Here is a 27,123-nt window from a genome sequence, read left to right as displayed (position 1 = left end):
TCACTCCTGTAACAAACGAGCGGCAAAGGATGTTCAACATTTGCTGATCTCGAACTGTTGACAGAAATCCAGGCCGAGTCTTCGCCGTGCCCAGTTTTCTGCTCAGTTTACTCCTATCGGGGCTGCAGCAACAGAGCGTGCTGTCAGGTGCTGAGAGAAGCCACTCGCCAAACGTCTCAGCGACCCTCTTCATCACCAGACAGTTTGGTAGTAGACACTTTTTCGATCATTTTCGGATAATGTTGTAGGATTAACTACGTTTTATTCCGTCCAAATACTGCTGTCGGCGATCAACCTGAAGGTAAGGGTTCATGGTACTGTCTACAAAGCGAGCAGGGTGCTTCGCGTTTGATCAACTACCACATATTATTACCTACCACAGCATTTTGAGACGTTTCAATTCTATAAATTGTGTTAAATAGGTTAGCGTAATAATAGATGGTCATTCCCTTCTGTACCCACGTGATTGTGTTTTGTTTGTTTAACACGATGGACGTATTAGCGCGCTTTCGGGAGACGCAACTTGAAATGTCAGTGTCCACTGCCACGAATGTTCATTGCGTTCCGTTCATGGAAGCTGCTGCTATCATTACCTACCTAGCGGTGAACAATATATGTTGTTGATGAGCGTAATGTTGAAGCGATTGCGAAGTGTCTGCGTCTGTAAAATAAACTGTGGCACGTACTTAGTCTACAAGACTTATAGGTCGTATAGCCTATATCACCACTGGGTTTACAACGGTGGATTTCCCGGTTAGGTTTGCTAGCGATTCTTCATCGAATCTCATGCGTATGTTCCACACATGTCTGTGATACGTGGTGTAATATTTCTATTGGTTGTATACCAACGATACATACTTTTGAAATGTAGGCTAGCCGTTGTTTCTAAAAAATAAAATAAAACACGGTATTCATAACACGCTATCAAAGGGACGTGATAAGGAAGCTGAATGAATCAAATGAGCCTCCGGTTTCCCCACCTGGTTTCCCCTCAAGCAAAGGAATACAGTATGTTATCTTAGGCATGCACCCGAATGATGCAACTTCAGCATCGGGAATGTGATGGTTATGGTAATGAGGTGAGGATGCAACTGTTCCGCGCTCACCGAATAACTTGAGTTTTTTTTTTTATGGAGAAAGGCAAGTTCGTCGTTCCTGCAGGTATTGCACGGAGCCATTCTACGCGTTTTCAGACGTTTCAACATGTCAGTCAGTCAGTCATCTCAAACATGTCAGTAATGATGAAGGAACTTGCATTTATGGTTAGGAAATGACACCGATTTAGTACAAGCATGCGTACTGCTGCTCATGCTATTTTGATCACTTTTACGCGTGGCTTTGATGAGCACAAGGTATGGATTTTTTCTTTAAGAAGTGAGTATTTTAATGTTCATTAATCACAGAGGTCCCTGAAATGTACCAGAACTTACCTTAACATACCTGTGTCATGGATTAGGCCACCCTCTGTTTTGGGGCATGTTTGCAATATTGTCAACATCACCCGTCATAAGCTTCCCTCAGCCTTCTCAGACTGCCTATTTGTCTGCTTAGAATGGATTTGTGGAAAATGGTAATCTTCTGACAGGGAGAAAAGACCTTGAATCCAATTTAAGGCCACATTTGACTCAGGCTGAGGGTTATGGTTTAGCTAAGAGCAACCAAAAAAACATTAAAGGGTCAGACAAGCTGTCTTCAGTGATGGAGGCTATTATACATATTGCTTGTATGCAGCTTTATTTGGGTAGTTGGATAGGTTTAGCCTTGAACAAAGATGGAAACACATTGAACGAGTCTCTGATGCTGTTGTTTGTAACAGTTGAGCTTGACTAGCATAAATGTTAGGGGGGACACATGGCGTGAAGGTCTGTCTGAACAAACCATGCTGTTCAAAGTGTACTATTCCCTCCCAGTCCTCCCCTAATAAAGCCAGGAATGAGCAACTCTAAATTCATCATTACAACATCTGACTGTGAGTTAATTTATGGGAGCCTGTCTGGCCTTTTCAGTCATACTAATTAGTTCTTTATATTAGATCCTGCTAGCTAGTAATGGTAGCAGTTATTAAACCTATGTCATATGTTATTAGGCTGCAATGCCAGCCAGATAACTGTTATGCAGGGTAATTGCTACAAATGACATGCATAACATGGATTAAGGTTTTTGAACTTGAGTGGGGAGCTTTCATCCGAGTCAACTGCATTCTAGATTATAAGGCTAGTTGTTAGCAAGATGATTTGAAAAATTACAGTCTTTGTTGGTGAAGATGATTAGCTACTGACATTTAGCTACAAGATCTGGAACCCCTGAAAATAAAAGAATAATAGAGGATAATATATATTTGTTCTAAATGAGGCTTTTGGATACTAATGTTTTGGCTTATACACTCTGGCTGTCCTCTGCTTCTAGCCACGGCACTCATATCATTTCCAGTCATCAGATTCAGAACCCCTTTTTAGGTTAACCATATCAGTTTGACTGAATGGACCATTGGGAAGCTGATAGTTTTCTTTATATTCTCCAGGGAAATTTGATTTTAGTAGAGTGTGGATGGTGAACCACCTATATTGACATACTTTGTTGGTTACAACGCAAGTCATTGGTATGTTATTTCGTAGACACAAGTCGGCGAATACCGATTGCCCATGGTTGTGCATCATAAAATAACTTAATGGCTTCAATCTGATAGGGATGAACAGAGCAGGCATATGATTCAGTATTGCATTGCAATACACAACTTTGAGTGGATTCATGGAGCTACAATAGCAATATAAGAGACTAGGGCTGGGCCATACGTTCTAAAATGTATATCACGGTATAATTTGAAGCATCGACAGTAACAATGTATATCAACGTAATACTGTATATCTGTTTTTCAATATAAATGCTTCTTAAGAGGAGAAGCACATGTATGACAACTGCCTGACTGCTATTAGCCTATTGTACACTGAATAGTTTTAACACATTGCACAGGTTTCTTTAGTAAGTAACTTGTGTTTTGGTATTGCAAGTAAGGGCATAATTATTTCTGCATTCTATAATAGTGTCTTGCATCATCTCAGTGTGCATGTTTACATTGGAAACATTGATATTCTGCTATCAAATAGTATTAACCAGCATGTCAGTATAGTCTAAATTTATACATTCGGGCAAATGTATATAGTTTATACGGTGTACCTTTTATACCTTCTACCCCTACAAGAAACCCAACAATATAACTGGTGTGATCTCATTTCAGTAAGAATGGAGGTCAAATACATAAACTCTTTAAATAAATGTAAAATGTAGGGCTGTCAAAATAACTGATTAATTTCGATTAATTCTGTGTTTTAGGATGGGTGACAAACCATTGGTGTTGGAAGTGAGCTGATACTAATCAGATTCATTAGAGCTCCGCTAGTCCACTGTGTCAAGTGCATTGGCACAGCCCACATTATCTGCCTCTCTATGCAGCTATAAATAGACTGTGATGCTACACTCTGATGGTTTGCTCTCACCACTTATCTAGTAAGTCAGCAACTAGTCATATACGAAATATATTATAAGTGTGTATGTATTTTTTCTTATATAATATCGATTGGAGCGGTCCATATAAGTTGCCAGGTATTAAAGATGCACACTGTCCCTCAGGGTTTTCTTTGAAGTGTAAAGGTTATGCGTCAATGACGTGACATGTACAGACCTGAGGCTAAGAGTCATGTTTTGATGAGTGTCCACATTATGCCTGGCCCTACAGCACTGGGATCCAGAGCAAACAGGACTTTGATGGTGTGCTGCCTGGTGCGAGGGTTTTCCATGGAGGAGCTCTGGGCCTCAGATGGACTCAGGCTGCTGTCATGTGGTCCACTTCCAGTCTGTGTCTTTTAAATAACAGACAACTACACCACGTTGTTTTACAAGTCACCTTTCCGAGAGGCACCTAATCACATTAACTGAGGAATCCTTAGAGTGCAGGTAATTTCAAGATCAATAGGCCCGTTTGGGATATGTGCAGCATTAAGGAAAAGGGCTTGATGTAATCTGATTAGGAGATATTGTACAAAGCCTATTTAAAGACAGTTATCAGTTTAAAATAATATGCTTTAGGGCTCTTCTTCACAACATACATGAGTCTGATTCACTGGCGCCTTGTATTGCTTGGTTGATATTTATTGTCAGTCACTTTGAAGTGTATGGTCTTTTGCTTGAAATACATAACATAATACATAATCAACTAAATAGAGATGTGAAGAGAGGCGAACAATGCAAAGAGACAGTATAATATTAGACAGTATAATATTAGACTGCTAATTTGATAGGCCCATTTGAAATGAGTCACTAGAGCTGACATACTATCTCAGTTGATTATTGTCATCCGCCACATTTTTAAAATCTAGATTTACATTATGTCTTTCATCCATGTTCTTTTAAGCTCACTTTATTATTGGTATTTCCTGAATACATAATCTTAATGGTTTTTGATGGCTATGTTTGGTATAGTTTATTGTTATGATGATCAATCTCAGGAAATATTTATTTGAAGAAAGGGAAGGATGTCAGATGCTCACAAGGTTACTCCTTGAAAGGTACACAAAGATGATCAGAAACACTTTTGTCATGGAAAAGGAGACAGCCAGTGCTCTCTCATGAGCTCACTGCATGACGCCATCTCAGTGTTGGTCTTCAAAGCCGATTTCACCCCATCAGCCGGCAAAAAATCAATTATGACATTTTGTACCAAATTATATTAAACATTCTAATTATTTATTAATTATTATCTGTCAGACATGCTTTACTCATATTGAGTCTGGCATACTCATCTGGCTTGGTGATAAGAAAGCTAAGGAGCTGGAGAGCTACTGTAAGGACCTAAAGAGTTGGCGAGTCTGGAAGAAGAGCTTCCCACATTTTATTTTTGTCAGTGTCCGTTTCTCTGAGAATAGGGCGCCATGTTGGCTTTGAAATGGTACAAGGCTAGCACGTATAAAAACACCACCTTAAAGAGGTTTCCATCCTCCTCGTACCAACCAACACCACGTGAACAGGTGGTATTTATGCCACCGAAGGTGGGAGGATGATTCACAAAAAAAACGATGCAATCTGTGTAGCAGTGGCGTCGTATCACGACAAGACAGTGATTCACCAGTGTGCACAAACATGGTGTGTCATAACTGTAACAGAATATTAAAATGGAGTGCTGTCTGAAAAGTGAAGGTTGTTTGAGTAGAGTGAGACACAATGCCATAACCCCTAATGTTCACAGCAGCCATAAGAGATAGTGTCATGTGTTCAACTTTTGACCCGTCCCTATTTGCTTTGCTGCAGTAATGAGTGAATGGGTTTAGCTTCTGACTCGCTTGAGATTTTGACTCTCAGTCCGATCTGGAAGATTCCAGTGTTTTTACAGATCAGCTATAAGGCAGTTGTCATTATCAGGGGCACAGCTCTCTCGGTAGCACTGGGGAGTTGTAATGTCTTTGGAGGCCACTCAATGCATCCTTAAAACTGGAATGGCATTTGCATCATGTAATTGGCTTGGCACCAGATGATAAAGCCAAACAGCTGTGGTTCACACTCTGAGAAGAGGTTGAAAATTGAGCTGTTTAAAATGGTATAGAGAAGTGCTGAAGAGCTTTGTGCTTGTACCTGTGAAAGGTGCGCTGGACTCTCACCCACAAAGCAGTTATGTGTTTGCATTTTGTTCATTATTATACTTTGCTTGTCCAAAGATGCTTTTTTTAAATTAAAATTGTGCTGCTTGCACTGAACCACAACACATTGCACATTTAACTGAATTAGCATAGTTAGCCACACAAAGAGATATTTTTAAACTAGTGTCAGGCCTGTTTCAGCTAGCCTCAATCAACGCATGCATGACTGGCAAAAGCCTACTAGGGCTCTGTCAGGAAGAACCTTTTTGGCAAGGACAGGTTGGCGCCCGTAGTCTAAGCCTATTACCAAGGCCCTTTAGGACACAGCCGGGACAACTGAATACATAGACAAGTGTCTGCCTTGACAGCAACAAGCAATGCGTTCTACCCTATGTCTCTTATGATTTTAAAATGATTTTCACATGTTGATTTTCAGAATAGCATCACCATAGGTGATATCTTGCCATGCAACTTTGAGTCTGAACTTTACATCCTTACCATTGAATTAGGAGTTATTATGTCATTCTTCTTTCAGTGATTAGTAATGGACACACGTTGTAATTTGCCCTGTTCTTATGTGAATTTGCATTATTCACTGATATCTTAAGATTAATTGTGCTTTTAGAAAATCAGCACTGTTGTCTCTGAATAGCCATATTTGAGCACCAAATCAGCAGTTGGGGTTAAACAAAAGGAGGACCTCTTAATGATGTGCAGCACAGGAGGAGGTGCCTTCCCAGTTCAGATTGTAACAATGTGATGACGGAAAACAATGACTTATGTTCACTGCCTTGCTGTATGCCAATCCTCTAATTATAAAAGATTACCACTTGGTTTCCTGCCCATATTAGTGTATGAGTAAATATAACTTGCAAATGTTTCTGGCTGTGTATTGAGAGATTATTGAGCTGTTTTCACAGTAATCAGTTCTTCATATGCCAGTCAGCATATGCCAGAGCTTTATTAAGTGAAAACAGATTAATTTAAGAGTTTAAAGAGTTTAATTTACCAACTGGCATTAATGTGTCAGATATACAGGTAGTCTTTGTTTAAATAAATAAAACAAAACAAAAAGTCAGTTTGTCCCTGATGGTCATGCAGACTTTGGGACATGGGAAAAGCATCATGGCTATGTTGTGTGGATCTGAGTGTGCCCTGGCCTGTTTGCTTGCTCCGAAGTGTTGCTCAGAAACAGCAGATTACAGCGGAGTGCTGTAGATGCAGGTTATTTCTGTTTTATCGCCAAACATTGTGTCTTTGAGTTAGCGAAATAAGTTAGCTGAGTGAGTTAACTGAGCCTGTGAAGGTAGTCAATGCAGTAACATTAGCATTAGCATTAGTGGTAGCATTAGTCAGCTGAGGCGCATACCAACAGCAGCATTAGTCAGATGAAGCACATCATTTCAAATAGAGTCTCAAAGTCACTTTCGCCTCCGCCTTCAGAGAACAGCTCAGAACATTAGAGGCTCGTCAGGAACTCCAACGCAGCCCCGGCCATAATAGTCATGTGTAAGGAATGGGCTGTTGAAGCGTGCTCTTGACTGGAGCTCTGGAGCTGGGCCAGAGCCTTGTCTTCAGTGCTCCCTGGCTACTTGCCAGCTCACTTCTCTCCATCAGGTGTCTTGTCAATTTTTTTCTTGCTATTTTGAGAGGAAGGGGACCTGCGTGACTGATTTTCATTTGATTTGTTCCAGCTCAGTGTCAGGTTTACCTAGGCAGACACTGGCATGTCTAACAGGTCATGTGTCCTGCTAAGATGCTATTTGTGCTAATCTTTTTTTTTCTGTGAGGAGGACAATAGGTTAGATAATGTGGTTCTGCTGTTTTCATTGTTCTCCATGTAAGAATAAATTATCTGGTCTCCATTCTACTAAATCATTCTAACAGAATGTTTTTATGACTAGGTTTAGTTTGTTTTGAGTTATGCAGAGAAATCATTTGATATCATGCGAATGAATGACCACGTCGTAATGAAATGTGAAGCCTCACAGAACTTAGCGCTGGAGGTCAAGGACAGGTAGTTGCAAAAGGCAGAATCCCCTTTTTCCCTTGTTGTTGTCTAACGGATGCCAGCTAGCATAACTGTGCATGTGGAACGTTAGTAAACCTCACTCCCCGACGCCTCAAGAGCAGCGCTGGCATGAAAGCTTTAGCTCGATTGTCGGCACACTCGACTCCCGATCCGAGATCCGTTCGCGGGTTTGAGTCCGGGTGTATGCAGGGCTGAACCACAGAGGTTAAATTGGTGCCATGGCCTGGATCAGGAGTGAGCTTTAGGGGGGTGAGTGTAACAGGGCAGGGCTGAACTGTGTAGGTTACAGTTGCATGCCTAAATCCCCAGAAGAACTGGTCCTATGAAATGTTTAAGCATTTAGGCAGGTGATCATATCTCCCCTAGGAGATCACATTTCCTAAACACATTAAGCTCTGCAGTACCTATCATAATTCCCTTTCCCCCTGGCCCATGCTCCACTGTTCTATCATTACATCATTATATCATAATCATATGTAAAGCATGTTAAGCCTACCTGCTGGGAACCGTCACTGCATTCAGAACATCCACTTATTCTGCTTATTACGCACAACATGGTGAATAACCCCCATATAGTTATTCATTATATGGTGCACTGTGGAGCAAATGACTGGGTCTTCTGAACGTAGGCTGTGTTACAGGAATAGAACACGTACGCTATTATTTCATGACTGTCAACATTTAAGGCACTTCCTTTATTAGCAATGGTGACCCCCATTCATGCATTGTGTTGCCATGAATAGCAATCACATGCTATTCATGCAACACAATGCCATGGTATTTAGTTGGCGTTATGGACGTGACAGTTTTGCATGGAATTGCCCTATAAGACCAAGAATATATATATATGGGCAGGCTTGGAATTTCACCATTGTAGGGGCAAGGCCACTTGGCCTTCTGTTGGGCATATTTGGTGGGGGGCACAAAGGCCACATGTCAGGGCACCAAGGCCAAAGTTAACCTATACAGTAGTATGCTATAAAAATGAACAAAGTTGTATTCACTGCAGAAGACCCTGCATCACTGTATGAAACATTACAAAAACATAAAACATGACATATTACATATAACTGTAAATCATTTGATCATCTAATATTTTCAGATATCTAGGCTATATTTAAACATTTATTTTGTATTTGGCCTGTTATGAAATCATGTATTGAACAATTTAAGCACAGCTCAGCTTTAAGAAACTCAAATAGCCTAGATACATGCTTAGCATTTTGTGATCATTAAGGCTACTTTCACAAACTCTTATTGTCAGCTGTCCTCTGATTTACCGATATCTAGGCGACATTTGTAATATTTATTTTGTATTTGGCCCGTTATGAAATGATGTGGACAATTTAAACACGGGTGTAAAACTTAAATCCCAAATTTGGAGACATCCATGTATGTTGAAATTTACTGCAAATTCAAAACGGGATTAGTCTGGAACGGCTAACTGTACAGGGGACTGTTTTACACCTTTCTGTTCGGTAAGGTCTGCTGTTTATTCTGATATATGGTTTGTCATATGTTAAACGAAGGGTTCGTGAAGTATTCCACCGAGATGAATGGGTAGGAGATGGACGCAAAACCTTCAGTAGAATGTATGATTAAATTGAATGATATTTACTTTTCTCGCGAACCGTTCACCACAGCAATTAGCGGCTAACATCGTTTAAAAGCTGAGAAAAAGCTCGTTCATGTGATACTTGTGATGTCTGTGTGATGAGTAGGCTACTTCGCGAGTAGTTCAACTGAGAAGAATGGGTTAATTTGGACGCACTTTCTTTCTTGCGCTGTCACTTTCTCCACTGCGTAATTTGCGACTGTGAATGCTAAGATTATTGACAGGCCATAGGCTAAATAAATATCGCTATTAGTAGGACGCAAAGCAGAATATTTAAAGAAGGGGCACCAAGGCCACCGTGGCCTGTAAACCTCTGATTTTCAAAGGGGCGTCACGGCCATCGCAAGGGGCTACGACGGCCATGGCCGTCGTGGCCGCCGTGAAATACCTACCCTGTATATGGGTATATATTATTTCATTTGATAGATATTAACAGTTATACATCTTATCCATAACCTACTAATTGAGAAAAGCAATTATATTCACATTATAATATAAGTTCTTAAATGAACAGGTCAGGAATTTTTCAGCGGAAGGCCCCTTGGTTAGCTGCCTTGAGGGATTTTTGATTTGATTTATTTCAGGATCAAGACAATAAAATGTATCAATCCAAAGGATGACATGCAAAAGTACAAAACTTATTTCCAGCATGGTCCTTGGTGTTGAACACATGAAACAAATAGGGCAAGGAACAGACAATACTCCAGACTGGGGGGTGAGGGACATAACATATAACAGATAAATAAGAAAGACACAACTGCAGAAAAAATATCCAAATTATCAAAACATATCCACCTTATTCCATAAAATCTGTTTTACCTGTCTTTTAAAATCCCCCTTGAAGCTAGGAGTTGTGTAGCAGTAGGCAAACTATTCCAAGCCATGATACCAGTATAAAATAAATATTTTTTACCTGCATATATTTGTTCTAGGTACTCAAGCAGGAGCGGATGCTAGCCCTGGTGATATGCCTATGCTGTGTGTGGACCATCGGTGACATTAAGCCTAAATATTAGGGAGCCTGACCATTTACAATGTTGATCATATGATTCAACTTAAGTTGTTCATCTCTAGATGCACAGGTAGTAGGCCTGCTTTAATAATAGTTCAGATTGTGGGGATGCCCAGATCTGGAGCAGGTCTGGTGCCTTGCACACTCCAACTGTGCATGCCTGTGGCAGTGGCTCTGTGCATCATCATTGGTCAGAAGGAGGCATGCATGCAGCTCTATTATGTTGAGCTGGCTACAGCTGAAATGCGTTTGACAACTAGAGCAACGCAGTGGCCTGGGGACCCGAGGAGTTCAAGAATAGAAGATATGAGCTCATGATATAAGATGGTTAGCAAATTATAAAATGAAAAATATATCACTGCAGTGTTCTCATAATTTTCTTTCTTGCTTGCCAATCTGGTTTGGTAAATCTTACCATCTTAAAGTACTGTTTCTATCAGGCTCTTGACTAGCTCTCCTGTCATGGGTGGAACTTGACTCAGTCTTGGTTATGAAGACATTTAGAATTTTCTGTGGTTCAAGTCAAATGGCTTGGAGGTGGAGTGGGTGAGATGCTAGACAATTTCAGAGATTATAATAAAAATGGTTTAGCAGTACCCCAACGCCCTGGTCCTCATTTCACTGTGTTTAAAGGTTAACTATGCAGTATTGGCTAGAGATGCACTGATATGGAATTTTAGGGCCGATAACGATAACCGATATTTATTGGTTTGTTGTGGCCGATACCGATCGATAACCGATAATATTACTCTTGAAAAAAAATGTGAAAAAGTGATTTGGGGAAAGCATTTAATAAGCATAATTTTATTGCAGTAATTTTACCTACCACCAAGATGATGGACAGAACTCATAATAATCCTCAATAGTACGGCAGTCAACAACATAATAGTAGCCTAGCCCTACAGTATGTGTGGCTCCTTTAAGTGAACCTGACGTCAGTGAATTGCGAGTGAGTGGCTAGAGAGTTTGAATCATTTTCATTTAGGACTAAACGCTCATAAACGGCTCAGCTTGGAATAAGCTACAGTATAGCGACCAAAATCAGAGATTGTGAGGGAAACTGCGGGTAACTGAATAAAGCTGCAACTCCTCAGACTGTATCTTATGTCTCGTCCTACTCTGTTGCGCACAACATGCTGCAGCAGAAATGAAAGGGCGTTAGCCCCGAAGGTTTTAATAACTTATTATGATGACCTGTCTGGAACTGAAGCACGAATGGTTAGCATATTTCTAGGTAATAATACAAAACCCAAGCTAAAGTAATGCAAATATAAAACTAAAACACAACTTAGAACTAGGCCTACTATGTACTCGTCCCACTAACGAGTTTGTTTATATGTTTCCCCGACCAGCGCGGTAAAGTGCAAACACACCAGCACAAGACGGCTCTAGATAGGGCTGAGCTCCGCTCTGGTAAGGTTAAATGGCGGATCATTCACGAGAGGATTTTGAGATGCACAGATTCCCAATGAACGCATATCCACAGATTTTGTTAGAGTGGTGAATATATTCACACCGCTGGACATTAAATTGAGGAAAAAGTATAGCCAACCAAGCTCAAGTAGCTCAGTGTAGCCAGACGGACCTTACGTAGGCCTAAATTAGGACTTTAAAAAATATCGGCACAAATTATCGTCCAGAATTCTGTTATCGGACCGATAATAATATTTTCATTTTTTCACTTTATCGGCTAATAATATATCGGCCGCCGATATATCGTGCATCCCTAGTATTGGCAATTTCCTTACTGTTTTCTCGGGTTTTGTTTTTTTTTCGCTGGCTTTGTCATGACGAATGTCTGAGAAACTCCATCGCTACCTTTTTCTAGCCGGTGCCTGGCGTGTATGTGTATTTGAATGCAGTAAAGCAATTCGTTACACTCGTTATATTTCCTGACACTGAGGCCGTCGGCCCGCCGGCCGACAGTTGCAAGGGTGTTTTTTCCGCTCACAGGCGCTAGGGGGAAGCGAGACGGCCACCATTCAACCCGAAAAAAGTCATATAACCATTCCAATTACTCTGAAGCTGGTAAATAAAGGTAAATTAACCGAAAAAACTTAATATTAAACTAAAAAACCTGCATAGTGTGCCTTTAATCACCAGTGAGATCTCCAAATTAAAAGGGCAAGGTGGTGTTTTCTCTCCAATATCTTCCAAGGGCTCGCACTTTTAATTGGCCTTTTTGTGGGTTCTAAACCTTAACACATTAAGTGCATACACTGTAGTTTTTATTAGTGATTAACTATGTTCTCTCCCGAGATGACAATGTTCTCAATTGCCATTTGTTGAAAAAATAGTTTATTCTTATTTGCTGGGCATTAACCAGGTTAAATGCTAAAGTGTTTAGAAAGAGGGAATGTAAGTGGCTAACTGAAGTGTAACTTAACTTAGCATATTTTAACTTTTAGGAATGGGTTTATGGTGGGCATAACAGTCTCGTTAAGGGAAAGGGGGAAAAATAAAGCAGATTTATTTAGTGCTACTCTGACACTGATGGGACCATTTTGACAATGAATTTCTGCCTTGCTTTAGGGACAATAATGGAACTGTTAAGACGAACCCCTGACCTCCTTTTGCACTGCTCACAACAGTTCTCCAACTCTATACCAAATCTGTTCAGCGTTGTTTTATGATGTGGGACTTAAGTACATTCATTTACTGAATTATTCCACTGTCTTAGAATATCATCGTTTATATAGTACAAATGAACACACAATCACCTTTTTTTGTTTTTGTAGGACTACAACAATATTGATTAGAGTTTGTTCCAGTGAGTGCTGTAACTCTGAGCACTCATTTCACACCTCTTCTTTTGTACAGAGCAGACCAAATGTTTACAGTTGCTGTGGTTTCTGGTCGCAGGGGAGTGGGAGTGGTGCTCTGACCTTTGGCTACCTGGAGTGTATAATAGATATGAATAGGAAAAGGTCAGATCAGCATGCTGCACATTAAGCCGCTTGAATCGAAAAGCCTCTTCATTCTGTAAGTGTAGTGTCGAGGTACACCAATCAGGAAATGGGCTCTGGGCCGACCAATCTTACTCTTGTGCTGGCTGTTTTTTCTTGGTTTGCCCCTTGAGCAGGTTAAAGTTCAATAAGTATTAATCTTTGTTATGCGCATTGTACATTGTGTCTTTAATTATTCCATTTAATGTACTTTATTTTTTCTCCGCTTTGCTGTCATCTGGTTCCTTTTTCTGTTATTAATGTAAAGCACATTTAATTGCCTCTGTATAAAGCATGCTATAAATATATTTTAGGGCAGTCAAAATAACTGATTAATTTCGATTAATTCATTTGAGAAAAAATAACTGATTAAAAAAATTAGAGCAGATTAATCGACTCCTTGTATGACCTTTGACCCCGAGCCGTTCTATCCAGTAAAAATTAGACTGTAAAATGAGGAGAGAGAAGAAAACGTGCTGCCTGGATCATTGATTGGAACATTTACTTTTAAAAAAAACGGCCTGATGGTGTTGAAAATAAAGTCCTCTGCAATGTCTGCAGCAAGGAATTTCATATCACCGGAGTTCATCAACTCTATAGTCGCACATCAATGCAAAGAATTAAGTGTTGACATTGAGGGGAGTGTGTTAACTTATTTTCATTGTGTCCCCTATCTGTGGCCTGAAATGCCTTGTATGTGAAAAAAAAAACTTCTTCCCGAAGCACTTTTGAATTTATTTCCTCAGCATATTAGGTCATATCATAGATTATTATGGCCATTATTTGAACAGTGAAAATAATAATAAAAGAGGTTTTTGAACTTTAATGTTACTAATGCTGATTATTTAATGATTCATTTGAATTTAAATATTTAAAATACTTTCACAGCAAAAATTATATATGCAATTAATTTAGATTAATTAATCACAGAGTATGTAAATTAATTAGATTAATTTTTTTTAATCGATTGACAGCCCCAATATATTTATTACACGGCTCTTCACAAGGCAAGTAGAACGCTCCATTGGCTTGAATAGGATTTTCCAAAGTTCTACAGTAAAATATTTTCATGTAATTACTGCTGCAAACATTTAATTACCGCTGTCAATGGCAAAAGGTTTTGTGCTTCTGATAGATCTTGCATATCACTATGCAAGGACTGGAACTTCTTTCAAAAGTGAAAGCAAACGGTTGATCAACTGTGTTCTAAAGAATGTTTGATTCAAGTTCAGCGTGTGTTGTTGCGAACTATTTATTTCTCAGCAAATGCCACAATGAACGGTAACAAATAGGCTAGGCTATGTAGGCTAAAGTCATGTCGTGGGGAGTTTATTATTTTGTTTTGGCAAGTAGCCGTGTAATAAGCGGGATAATGTATAGAACGCTGGTCATTATTGGGAAAATAAGTCCCGACAGGGCGAACCAGACCCCGACGCGCAGCGGACTTTAACTTTTAGGAATGGGTTTATGGTGGGCATAACAGTCAAGGGACTTAAGGGTCCGTTCTATACATTATCCCTTACATATTACCATGCCAATAAGCTGTACATACTGTACTGTACTGTACATACTGTCAGTCTTTGCTACAGTATGAGGGAATATGCATGATGTTAAATGGCTCTACAGATAAGGATTGTGTCCCCGTCTGCAGTGTCAGGCCGTTTGGGCCGTTTTTGACATCTCTGGGGAGAACAGAGAGACTGTGTGGAGAGACTGGAGACTGTTAGTGGGAACAGAGTAAGAAATGGCATGAGCCACATGAGTCCAATTTTCATCTACAGTCTTTTTAGCCGCTCTGGCCAACCTCCCACTGTGATGAAAAGTGCAGAGGGAGAAGTCTCCAGAAACTGACTAATGCCCCCACCTCAGCACACACCACCGAGACCACCTGCCCGGACCGCCCCGGCAAGAGAGCCACATGCCTCTCATGTGACTAATCCAGAACAACCCCCGATCCTGCTGACACACTGTATGCTGGGTCGGCCCAGTGCTGACTTCAAAAAAAGAAAATAATAATAAAATGAAAATGGCTTGCCTCGAACTGCGGGTCAGCTTGCGCCAAAGTCCACTGTTGGCTGTGACTAAGAGGCGTCACTGCTGTTTGAAGCCTCGGTGCCAGTGAGTAATTCACAGCTAGCTCACTCAACACCAAGCGGACCGGTCAGAGCTGGTGGGGGTGTGCAGGCACCCCACCGTGTCTCACCGTAACCTGTTACTCAGCCAGGCAACGTGGCCATTACAAGAGAGAGAGAGAGAGAGAGAGAGAGAGAGAGAGAGAGAGAGAGAGAGGAGAGAGAGAGAGAGAGAGAGAGAGAGAGAGAGAGAGAGAGAGAGAGAGAGAGAGAGAGAGAGGAGAGAGAGAGAGAGAGAGAGAGAGGCCATGAAAGTTCGAGGACATGGAAGGCAGAGGGCTCAGTGGGAACTTGGGTCCAATGACTGCTTTTACCTTGACATAACAATTACAGCTCTTTTCCTTGAGCCTTTATTAGAGACCGCTGGGTTTCCTGTTATAGCTGGCCTTAATTTGTGCCAGACCATCCAATGAGGTGAAGGCAAACCTGTTGATGGATGATTTGTTTTTTGTGGTGGTTGGTCAGTTTTTCTTCCTGCCCAGCCTTTCACAGATTGCAGATAGTTAGAACAAGAGACATGCTGGTCATGATACCACTGACTGGATGTATTTGATCGCATTTAGGACATGGTAGTTCACCAAATGAGTTAGTCACGTCAGTTATGTAAGTAATGGCAAAAAGGGATTAAAGGTTTTATTTCTGTAAATTGCTTGACTGCACATCTGTGGAAGTCTATTGTGAAATGAGATTGTGAAAAATATACACTAAATGTCAAGCAAAGAGCACTATATTTGTGAACTGAGCAATATTATTTTGTTCTCTGCATTGGACATGTATCCATATGGTAGCTGAGGCCTGAAATTATCTGGAGTGTTGCTCAAGCCTCAAACGATCCATTTTATAATTTGTTTTAAATGCTACAATGGATTCCGAATTAGTATTATCTCATAAAAAGAGCAGTAACAAAACTCAAGTCACCCACCTTCACTCCCCAGATATAATAAATCAAATGTGACTAATAGATAATCTGTACACAATCACAAACTGATCAGCTTTTCTGTTGTGACCCGACTGAAACAAACATGATTGATCTAACTTCAAATCATATGTAACTGTATACACACATGTCATTCCCCGAAGAGGGATATTGGGCTAAATGGCTAAATTGTGATAAATTGTCAATAGCTTAATCTCCTTTGCAGTGACCTACTTTGTCAAATCTTCACATTCAGGAGCCACTGTGTGGCTGTCATTATCAACATTTACATCTACACCAAAGAAAAGTGGACCTTGCCATTTTCAGTTTCCATCACATTAAATGATTAATATGTGTACTTAACAGTCTAATAAGGAAACTATGATGCCTTCTGATTTAATAGCTAAAACAGGATTAATTTATCTTTTCTCTCTCCACACACACACACATATATGCACATACACGAACACACGCACATACACACACACACACACACACACACACACACACACACACACACACACACACACACACACACACGTAACTTGGTGTAAGCTATTGCGGAAGATGTGTGTTATTCATCCATTACCATCCATTCATCCATTTATCCATTACGTCCACTCCAGTAAGGCCTGGATGGATTGTCACTGTCTCGCCAGTGAGCAGCGTTTGCGTGAGCGGCCGGCGCGCTCCCCACATCCTGCAGCCAGAGCTCATTAAAGGGAACAGCCCTCAGCTCTGCTCAGCCGTGTCCGCTGACCGCACAGCAGCGCAGCGCAGCGCAGCGCACAGCCCTCTCGCCCTCACCCTCACTCAGCCAGCTGGAGCAGACACATCAGCACCACGGACAGCGCACTGCACTGCACCGCACCGCACCACACCGCGGCAGGGCTGAGTCTGGGGCTGATTTAGTGAGCTGTAGTTTCTTACTGGAGGATTTTCACAGAAAGATTGATGAGGCTAGGATGTGGAGCGCAATTGAAACGACTGCACTGAACTGTAATTAGACAGCCATGAATGTTTAACATGTTCTTCACTAAGGTTTTTTTAATGGAAAGATTAAAGGATAGAAACGAAAGCTGAAGTTTGAGTATGAGCTCAAGCAGTGAGTCGTCAGCAGAAGACTTTTAGGTTGTTCTCTTGTCTGGGCTCACGCAGATTTGGGTTCAAAAAGGACAGAAGATTTGGAGCACAACAGCATATTCGCCATTAATAGTAATCATGTCTTGTGTGGGTTGTTGCGTCAGCTATAGACAGATCTACATGTAAAGTGAGAGTCCCATCGTAGATGTGCACTTATCTCAACCCTCCAGTGAACTTCTACTGTCTTTTCATTTGGATCTGTCCAGTCTTTGTTTGACCGTTGCATGTAATAAAATGGTAATGGTCTGGTCTGGGATTCCCTCCCTGGTGATTCCATTCACGACAGACCATTAAGTAGTGCTTACAAACCCACATATGTGGGTCAGTGTCTCAAGCACACCATTACGTCTTGCTGCAGAGCGTCCTCCTCCCATACGGGCCTTAGTGAACTAATGATGGATGATGTGGTCGAAGCGAGAGAGAAGTGGTTGTGGGAACCTCCTCTCCCCTTATTAGCACAGCCTTCTCTAGGGAAAGTAGGTCCCCTACATACAGTACGTGTGTCTTCATGATCAACATCACACCGCCATCCAATTTGGAGCGGCAAACCTAAAACCTAAAGTGATTAAAGACAGCAGAACATACCCCAAGCCAGGAGCGATATCTTGTAATCTTCCACGGTTCACCTGTTTATTTTTAGACCAGCGTTATTTAAAGCTGCCCCTTCATGTTTGTCAGGGGGAGAATTGTGGTTGCGGTGGGGAAATGTGTGTACTATTAGCACAGAGTTTCTGCTTTGCTGCCTTATTTGTTTCGTTCGCTCTGTCTTCTGTACCCAAAAGGCAGTGTTGCTTTTTTGAGACGGCATTGCGTGGGCTGGGACTTAAACCCAATCAAGGTACAGCGAGGCCGCCTTTAGATGGCAAAGGCAAGGCTGGGTTCCTCAGGGGGTCTGCGGCATGCAGGGAGTAGCCAGAGAGATATTTTAAAACCCGTGCACACACACTGGCGGCCACTAACAGACCCTCTCTGACATGAGGGACCGATATCCATGATGCTCCAGAATGCCAGCTTCCTCCCCAAAAATTGTTGCTTTCTTTGGAGCTGATATGGCATGTAAATGAAGAGTGAGTGACAGCCTTTCCTTTTGCAAGATCCCACTTCACTTCAAAGCCAAAGCACCCCGTCACATCGCCTCCACCGTGTTTGACAGATTGGCCATTGACTCTGCCATCATCATGTTATGTGATGCCACACGTGCGCATGTAAACATCATATCCCGATTTCAGATTTCAGTTTGAGACACCTGGAGAACACTGAAAGAAACTGGGACACTGTTCCATGCATGCACCTTATCCTGGTTTATCATGCAAACGCGTGACTGTGCTAATAGAACTTTATTGTTGGTAACTGAGATATTAGTATTCATCATGTATACAGGGATATTAATAACCAGGTTTCTCTGTGTTCATGTATCCTGAATATGATCAAAATCAGGATAAGTCTTAAAACAGGGATACTGAAGTGCATGTAAAAGTAGTCAATGAAAATATAAATGAAAACCACTCATGGATTATGCTTTCTCTGTGTGCAGGGCATATCACTTTGCAATATAGTTTTGCCATACATGAATACCTGCAAACATTTACACAGGTATTCAAATGCGTACGGTAACACTCTTCTCAATGCAAATAAGGAAAAGGTAACAACAAAGGTAAAAGACAACTAAATCAAATTTAGGCTAGATCTCGTCTTCTTTCTGGATCCACCCGGTCCTTCTCCTCCTCCACTTCCTCAGCTCCTGGTCTTTGTCCATCTCCTCCTCCTCCAGCTCGTCCTCTTACTTCTTTACCTTCTAATCCTTCTCTGTCATGGCTCTTACTCTCTGCTCAATATTGTCTTCCTTTGTCATATAGAAAATATGTCTAGCTGTGGCTCATCTATAATGCTTAATCTCTGATTGCTGTGTTCTAACATGTGTCAATGTGGGAAGACAAACATTGTGTAGATAGTGACACCAGTGTAAAGTTTTGCTAGAAGTGTGCTACAGTATTAAATTACAAACTCGGGGCCAGATGTAAGTACATTTGCGAACGTAGCGTTATCAGCGCCACGGACAAGCCGCAGATTGCGAACACAATCAGACCCAAGTTTCCGTCGTATTTATCAAACTTTCAATCCAAAGTGTAAACTGCGCCTTTCTCTGCCTTTCTCTGCCCATTACCGCAATTTACGAACGTCCACAACTGAACGGCAGAACTTGCTGTTGAATGAAGTTAACTGATGACAACATTAAAAAGAATCAAACGTTTAGCGATCATGAAATACATGATAAGATGTCAACAAGCAGAGAGATAATGAAGTAATGAGATAATGAGTAATGAAGATCAGTAGTTCTACTCAAACTACTTGTGCACGTAGGCTATGGAAAATTGGTCAAATCTAGCAAGTAGGAAAGTTTAAGTGAATGACGTGAAAGTAAAACATCCGAAAGGCCAGCGAAAGTTGCTTTTAGTACTACTTAAAAAAACGTTCTAAATAGCAATTCTGTTGTCTTTGAAAGGTTCTCTTATTGAGCATTGAACTGCAATTTGGATTAACACCTGCTTTTACAAGGCAGAAAGTATTTAGGCGCAGAATTTGTGCGCTTTCACAGCAGTCTTTGTACATAGCGTAATACATAATTAGGCGCTATTTACGCTTCCCCCTCCCATCTCTTTACGCTGCAGTGTTTCCATACATTGACTTGGCGGCCATCACAATATCAACATTGACCACCACACAATGATTTTCCAGGTTCTACTAAATTGTGCCTAAATCTGCTTAGCATCATAACCACGCTGCGCTGATTTGTTAAAACTGTTGCATTCAAGTTACTTCTGCCAACCTGCCACCACAAATAGAATTCAATTCTGTGGGAAACACTGCGCTAAACTCCCACTTTCCTCTGGATCCTCCCATGAATGCATATGCATGACACGAAAAACACAATGTGCCCTTTTCAGCTCCCGCGACAGGCAGTTTGCGCTTTAACATCTTTGCGGCCTGTTTGTACATACAGTACCTCGCAATGATTTTACACGCATGTTGCAAAACAAATACGCCTGAAGTGGGCGCAATAGCGTTAGTACATCTGACCCAACAGTAAACGTGTTCAGCTGTTCAGTGTTCATTTCTAAAAGACCTCTAACATTTGATCGCTAGTGTAAATACAGTCATACTCTCAACATGCACATACATATAGACCTCTTGGGAATAAGTTCCGCCTCCGAAACAGCCGTGTCCACCCAACTTCCAGGCGTCAAATGTCTATGGGAAATAACATGGCGTTTCCAAATATCGTACCTGTCAAACTCTGTAGGTGGCAAAGAAGAAAAAGCTGGTGGGCCGATTGGCCTACACACTTCTGCCATCTTGTTTCCACTGGATTTTTTGACTGAATGATTACCGAGACATGATGGATCTTCCCCTTCTGTTCATAGCTAGCTCTGACTTGCCCTATTAGCATGCTAGTACTGTAGGCGCAACTCTCCACATGCCCCGAATCCAAGTGATTTTCTCCCGTCTGGAGAAGTTTTGGCTCATCTTTGAAAAAGAAAGAAATCGCAGACAAAGACACTAAAGACATGACGAGACGAGATTTTTTCCCCCACGAGAAACAGATAATGATAAGCAGACTAGGAATCAGAGGCAGAGTCGTATTGAGTCGATAGCTTTATTTTGCATGACCTTGATCAGAACAGTAACATTTTTCAGAATGTATTTACAACCTATCAAACATGACGATTTCACGCGGGGTTAGTGCCACCTCCGTAGACAGGCTCTGGTGCCACAAACTCCATTTCGGCTGTTGTTGCAGGCAGCTCACTGCGCCGGGATTAGTGTGTGCTTCACCTCACTGTGTGTTCACTGTGTGCTGAGTGTGTTTCACTAATTCACGGATTGGGATAAATGCAGAGACCAAATTTCCCTCACGGGATCAAAAAAGTGTATATATACTTATACTTAATACATGCACATACAGTATGTGTCTCACACACACCTACAGTATGCACATATGCAGCACTAGTAAGAACCCAATGCATAAGAATGTCAATAAGCTTCCGCTATCTTTGTCACGCGCATAAAAAAGGAGCAAAGGGCTGAGAGGGGGCAAGAGGAAGTGAGAGAAAGACAGCGAGAGGAAGAATGAGAGTGGCCAAGCCGATGGTTTGGGGCCCTGCAGGATCTGGGTGAATCAGCCTATCCCAGCAGAATGAGACTGAAGGATGTGGAGAGAGAGAGAGAGAGAGAGAGAGAGAGAGAGAGAGAGAGAGAGAGAGAGAATGTGTGTGAGAGAGAGATAGAGAGAGAGAAAGGGCACAGGCGCGAGCCCCATTAGACACAGTGTTGAGTAGCAGCGCAGAGGATGACGGGGCCCTCGAATATCACTGCAGCTGACACAGAGAATCCTCCACATCTTAGAAACAGGATTAGTCCCCCGCCTGGCAACAGTGCTCCCCCCCCCCCCACTCACTGCTCCACTTTTCTGGCAGAGGTTGTGTGAATGTGCACTCGCCACAACCGTTAATCAGTTCTATGGATTGGAGGAGGCTGGCCAAAGCTGAACACAAACCTTTAGTCAACAGGCCCTTCTCAAGCTTTTTATATCCCTTGCCCCCCCCCCCCCCCCCCCCCATTTCCTTCATCCAATGCTGATCTTCTCTTCATGTAAGAGAGTCCACCTGGCCGGAGTCGGCGAGAGAAAGGTGCGTGATTGCTTTGTCAGCACAGATCTGTTGGCTCATCACAAGGAGTGGAACAAAAACCACTTCCTTTCTTTTTTGGGGATTTTTTTTTTCATCCCAAGGGACAAATTAAAGGGTTAGCCAGTCAGTGGCGGTATCAAATTGTACGTTTGGTTTAGTAGGTTTCCAAAGGAGCATTTCTTGTCTCGAAAATATATTTTCTTTGTCTCCTTGGATCTCCTTATTTCTCTCTGCCCAATTCCAATTTAATCTCAAAATACTAACATTCTTCTCAATCTATTCTTATCTCACCTTTTTTTTCTCTTGCGGGTCTCTCTGTAGAGACAGGTGAGGTCTCATTCTGATTTTGCTTTGCTCTTCTGGGTTGTTCAGAAAGGTTTGTTCCCCACATGTTTATATGAAAGCCCTGCACGGTCATGCAGCCTGGATATGTATGCCTTTTGGCAAACACAACTGCCAGACTCTTGGCATGACTTCCTTGCTCACTTAATCATAATGTAGGACACATCAGGATTGAAAATGCAGCCGTTTTCCAGGGTCATCTCTCACAAGGAGACAAAGAAAATCAAGTTTGATTCTCCCCCCCCTAAATTATTCTGTGGATTTAGATCGGTCTGACAGCCCTTTCAGAGAGAGAGAGAGAGAGAGAGAGAGAGAGAGAGAGAGAGAGAGAGAGAGAGAGAGAGAGAGAGAGAGAGAGAGAGAGAGAGAGAGAGAGAGAGAGAGAGAGAGAGAGAGACTTTTGCCAAATTGAATGAATGTACCATTGTATGGTATGGTTACAATATTCACTCTGTCATATTACATTGCTTTTAAGATGTATGACAGGAAGTGATGGTGTATGAGATAGATATCCTCGGGCCGGTGAGGACAGAATTGAGGTATGTCTATGGAGGCAGCATAAGCCACACGACAAAACTCGGTGATATCAAAGGCCCTGTGACATTTATGGAATGGCTCATTGAAGGTCAGTGTTAGTTACAGTTAGCACCACTTTAGTGGCAATAGCATGCACACAGCGCTAGGTCTGATGTATAGTACACTTGCCATCTTTCGACAAAGATGTGGGGTATGCCCATGTTCCTGGGAAAATATGCCTAAATGACTGAATGATTTACAGTAGCTGTGAGTTGAAAGTTGTTTTTTAATGTGTGAGGAATAGGTGTTCACACACCAACACATTCTGAAAAATGTACTGTAGTTAAGTTGAACGTGGAGTTACACAGGGATAAAAAGATCAAGTTCCCAAAGGCTTTATTAAATCCCTCCTGATGATTCAAAATGAGTGAGGGGGGAATCTACTGTTTAATCTGCTGATGACATCAGCCAGTCACATTGCTGTAGACTTTCTGCTGTAGACATTTTGCTGGGCCATTCTCTGCAAATTATTTTTGTTATCAAGAAGGCTAGTCCACTGATGATTTCGACAATTAATGGACAATCTTTCTACAAGAAAAGTTGTAGCAGCAGTTCTGGTTAAAGACTTGTCCCTATTTCATCACTGGTCCAGTGGCCCACAAAAGGTGTTAAAATCTGAGTGCATAAAAAAATTTGTGAGCACAGTGGTTTTATACGAAGAGATAAGCAAAGCAAATAAACTGGGACAAACTAAGCATCTTTGATTTGGGCCTTCTATGCAACCCATAGTGCTAGGAGAACTATTTCACGCTGAATTTCACAGTGCAGCCACTGTGCATCACAATGCCTTCAAAAATAAATGACTATAGCCACACTGAGTTACTAAAATTATTTCTGCTACCAGAACAAAAACAATTTAAGAGTCAATTAAACAGCTACGTTTCAATGTGAAACTTGCTTTAAAGAGTAAATAATTGCTTACAGTAGTATATTATTTACCATATTATTACAAGAACTTGTGCCACCTTTATTCTGGATTGTTAAAAAAAAAGTGGTGTAACTTACCAGTGGTAACATCAGATCAAATCAACCTCTTTTTCCCTTCTTGATGTACAGTACTCGTGAACAGCACTCATTCACCCACAGCTTCACATGTTGCTGAGGAAGGTGAAGCTATTAGAGAAAAAGCCAGACTGTAAAATAATAATAATAAGTAATGAATGAATGAAAATGGAGGTTAGTTTAGTTATATCATATTTAATGAAGAACACTAGCTGTATTGTATGCAGATAAAAGGGACTGATTGGCTTCTCAGGATGTCAGCATTACATTTTATTCTTCTTCATCCATATGATGTACGGGGTCGCAGCACAAAAGTTTATATGTTAACTTTGTCGTACAGCACTTTGTTGATTTCGCCCGCAGTGTCTGAATTACATTAACACTCCATGGTCTCTTGACACTTGTCCTTTCCAGTGTGAATGCGAGTTGATAATAGCCTCTGGCAAGGCTTGTATTCCTGTGAATTTGTATCACCAAAATCGAAGACCAATCACATACCTTTCCACCGGATGTGGATTTCCTTCAAGAATATAATTTCTGAAATATATATGAAGGGGGTTGTGAACTGATTGGGGGGGTTTAGTGTGAAACATTAGGTTAGGTTACATTCAGTTTTTATATTTTATTTGACTATTTATGTAATTCAGGCATTTGAAATACTTAAGTAGGCAAAACATGTCTGTGCTAAAGGGAAATCGAGCTGTGTGCAGAGCCAGCCTGTTCTTCAGCAGTTAGACCCTCTCTATGAGATTGTGAGATATGAACTGGCTGTATATGAAGGCTGCACTTCAGTGGATCCACATTGATTTTGTTGTAACTGCTAATATTAACAGCTCATTCAGCATCTGTGCTGAGGGGCACACAGATATTTCCTTTGCCATGTCATATGCTCATTAACTCCCAGAACATCACTTTAATATTAGAAGCTTCAGAGATTAGCAAGTTATCCTGTGCTCTGGCGCAGTAAGTGGGTGTTTTAAGGTCAGTTTGTGGGATGCAATTGAGTTCCCTGGTTTTATTTATTGTTCATGGTACTGTAATGAGGATTTCCTTAATCATTCTGGAAAGACCAAGCACTCACTTTGTGCCCACACGTGTGCTGTAGACTCAGTGAGTCATCTGCCTTCTCTGTGCCTTATATTGAGTTGAGATGTTCCGTTTAACTAGTGGTGTGTGTGTGTGTGAGAACTGTGAGAATGTATGTATGTATGAATGTATGTACAGTATGTATGTATGTATATATGTGTGTATGTACAGTATGTATATGTGTGTGTCAGTGTGTATGTGTTGTGTGTTGTGTGTGTGTGTGTGTGTGTCTTCTGTGTCACCATTCTTTGGGAGAAGGTGATAAGTTATGGGAGCTGTCTCCTGTCTTGTGGTCTGTGGCTTAATTGGAGAGACTAATGCCTTCCACCAAGTGATGTGGCTGGTGAGATGCTGTGTTACATTCCAACTATACAACAGGCACATTTTACTCCTCTAGCACTAGGACCTAGGAGCCATGCAGAGCAATGAAGAGACTCTTATGATTCATTGTGTGTGTGTGTGTGTGTGCGCTTGCAGGGGGGGAGGGGGGCAGGTCATTTATGCATGATGTTTCAGACAGCTTATAGAAAGGCAGTAAGTAAGTAGCTGAAATGTGTCTGGGTGAAAGCGATACAGTGGTGTGTGTCTCTGTACTGGCGCGGGTGGGATTGGAGCCAGGCAGACAAATGGCAGAGAATGCGATGGCAGAGGCAGACTGAGTGAACCTCCTCTGAGGAGTGATGGTAACTCATGGCAGCAGGTGTCACATAACCTCTGGGGCACCTGAAAGGTGTGACAGCCTGAATGGCATAGCTATGGGGATGCCTACGGTTCATGGTTGCTGGTCTATCTCGCAGGGCAGGTCTGTTTATGTTGTGATGAGGCACATTTTGATGTGGACGTGCAGCAATGCTGTGGCCAAAAACAGCAAGCCAACATCTGATACGTGGATTAGGAATATAATCCAGGACCAGCACTGGTATTTCTGACATATTTAAGTAACTGGCTGCCCCGTGGCAGATGTGAGATGTGGCCATTTACTATATTAGAAATGGTTGTGTGACAAGCTGTCCTGGAATGAAGTATTCAGGGTATCCCAGGATTTATACTCAGCAAGAGGGAACTTTTTTCATCTGTAATGTAGGGCGAGGGGCACTGGTAGCCTAGGGTGTATGTGTGTGTTGGGAGGTGTGTGTGTGGGGGGGGGGGGTGTTTTACAGGCAGTGTCACTGATTGCAGGGCCGGAGTGGGGCCACTTTTCAGTCCGGGAGTTTCAGGCCCAAGACCGGCCCACTTTTTTAGTGGTGGTGGAAATTGGATAAATAAGGCAACATTTCAACTCTTACTATCCTGTAGTTTTTATTATAGGCTAATATTCCACTATTCCACAAGGATAGGTTGATAAGTTAACAAAAACAGGAAGGAAGAAATAAAGCATTTGAAATGTATCCCACAATTCCACTAAGAGGCATATTGAACTACTGTATTGTTTACATGTTTTTTTCTGCATGGGTCAGCTATCATGTTGTTGTTTGGTGATTTGCTCCTTTACTACACCCACTTCTGAGCAAACAAGCCATATAGGTTGATCATGTAGCCTACTGCTGTCAAAGCCTACTGTTCTTTCTTCCATAAAATAACTTTAATTCATATGGTTAACTCTATTATCCTTTCTACTTGTCCCTATAGTCATAGTTAATTTCGGGCTAAATATAAATATAAAAACACAACTAAGCAATAAGGACTGTAGAAGATAAAGAATATACTAAAACACAAATTATACTAAATAAAACTTAATCTAAATCAATTCTAAAAAAACAGTATCCACATAGTGGGTGATTAATCAATCAGGTGCGCTTGCAATGACTGAAGCAGGGACTGAGCCTGTGCGTAAGGTAAGGTAAGGTGCTCTTTGTGAATGAGTGTCATGGTGATGGTACAAATGAGTAAGTCAATCAGTGCAACAGTGCAAAAATAAAGTCTATATATCTATGTATAAATAACTATATTAAGAAAGGTATAAGTGTGGTCACAGTTCGGCTGTGGCATGGAGGGAGGGGTTGTGCA

General features: G+C 41.4%; 1 protein-coding gene across 4 annotated transcripts in view; it reads left to right on the top strand.

The window, feature by feature from the left end:
* dlgap1a (discs, large (Drosophila) homolog-associated protein 1a) overlaps window positions 1-27,123 on the top strand; it is a 104,417-nt gene continuing 77,294 nt past the window's right edge. For all 4 annotated transcript variants that reach the window (XM_042071194.1, XM_042071193.1, XM_042071192.1 and 1 more), the window contains exon 1: window positions 1-301. The gene's annotated coding sequence lies outside the window, so the exon portion shown is untranslated. The remainder of the gene's footprint in view (window positions 302-27,123) is intronic.

The sequence above is a fragment of the Alosa sapidissima genome, chromosome 1 (assembly GCF_018492685.1).
Source record: "Alosa sapidissima isolate fAloSap1 chromosome 1, fAloSap1.pri, whole genome shotgun sequence".
In the NCBI taxonomy this organism is placed as follows: Eukaryota; Metazoa; Chordata; class Actinopteri; order Clupeiformes; family Clupeidae; genus Alosa; species Alosa sapidissima.
The sequence above is the reverse complement of the archived record's forward strand: the minus strand, read 5'-3'. Positions and strand labels throughout refer to the sequence as shown.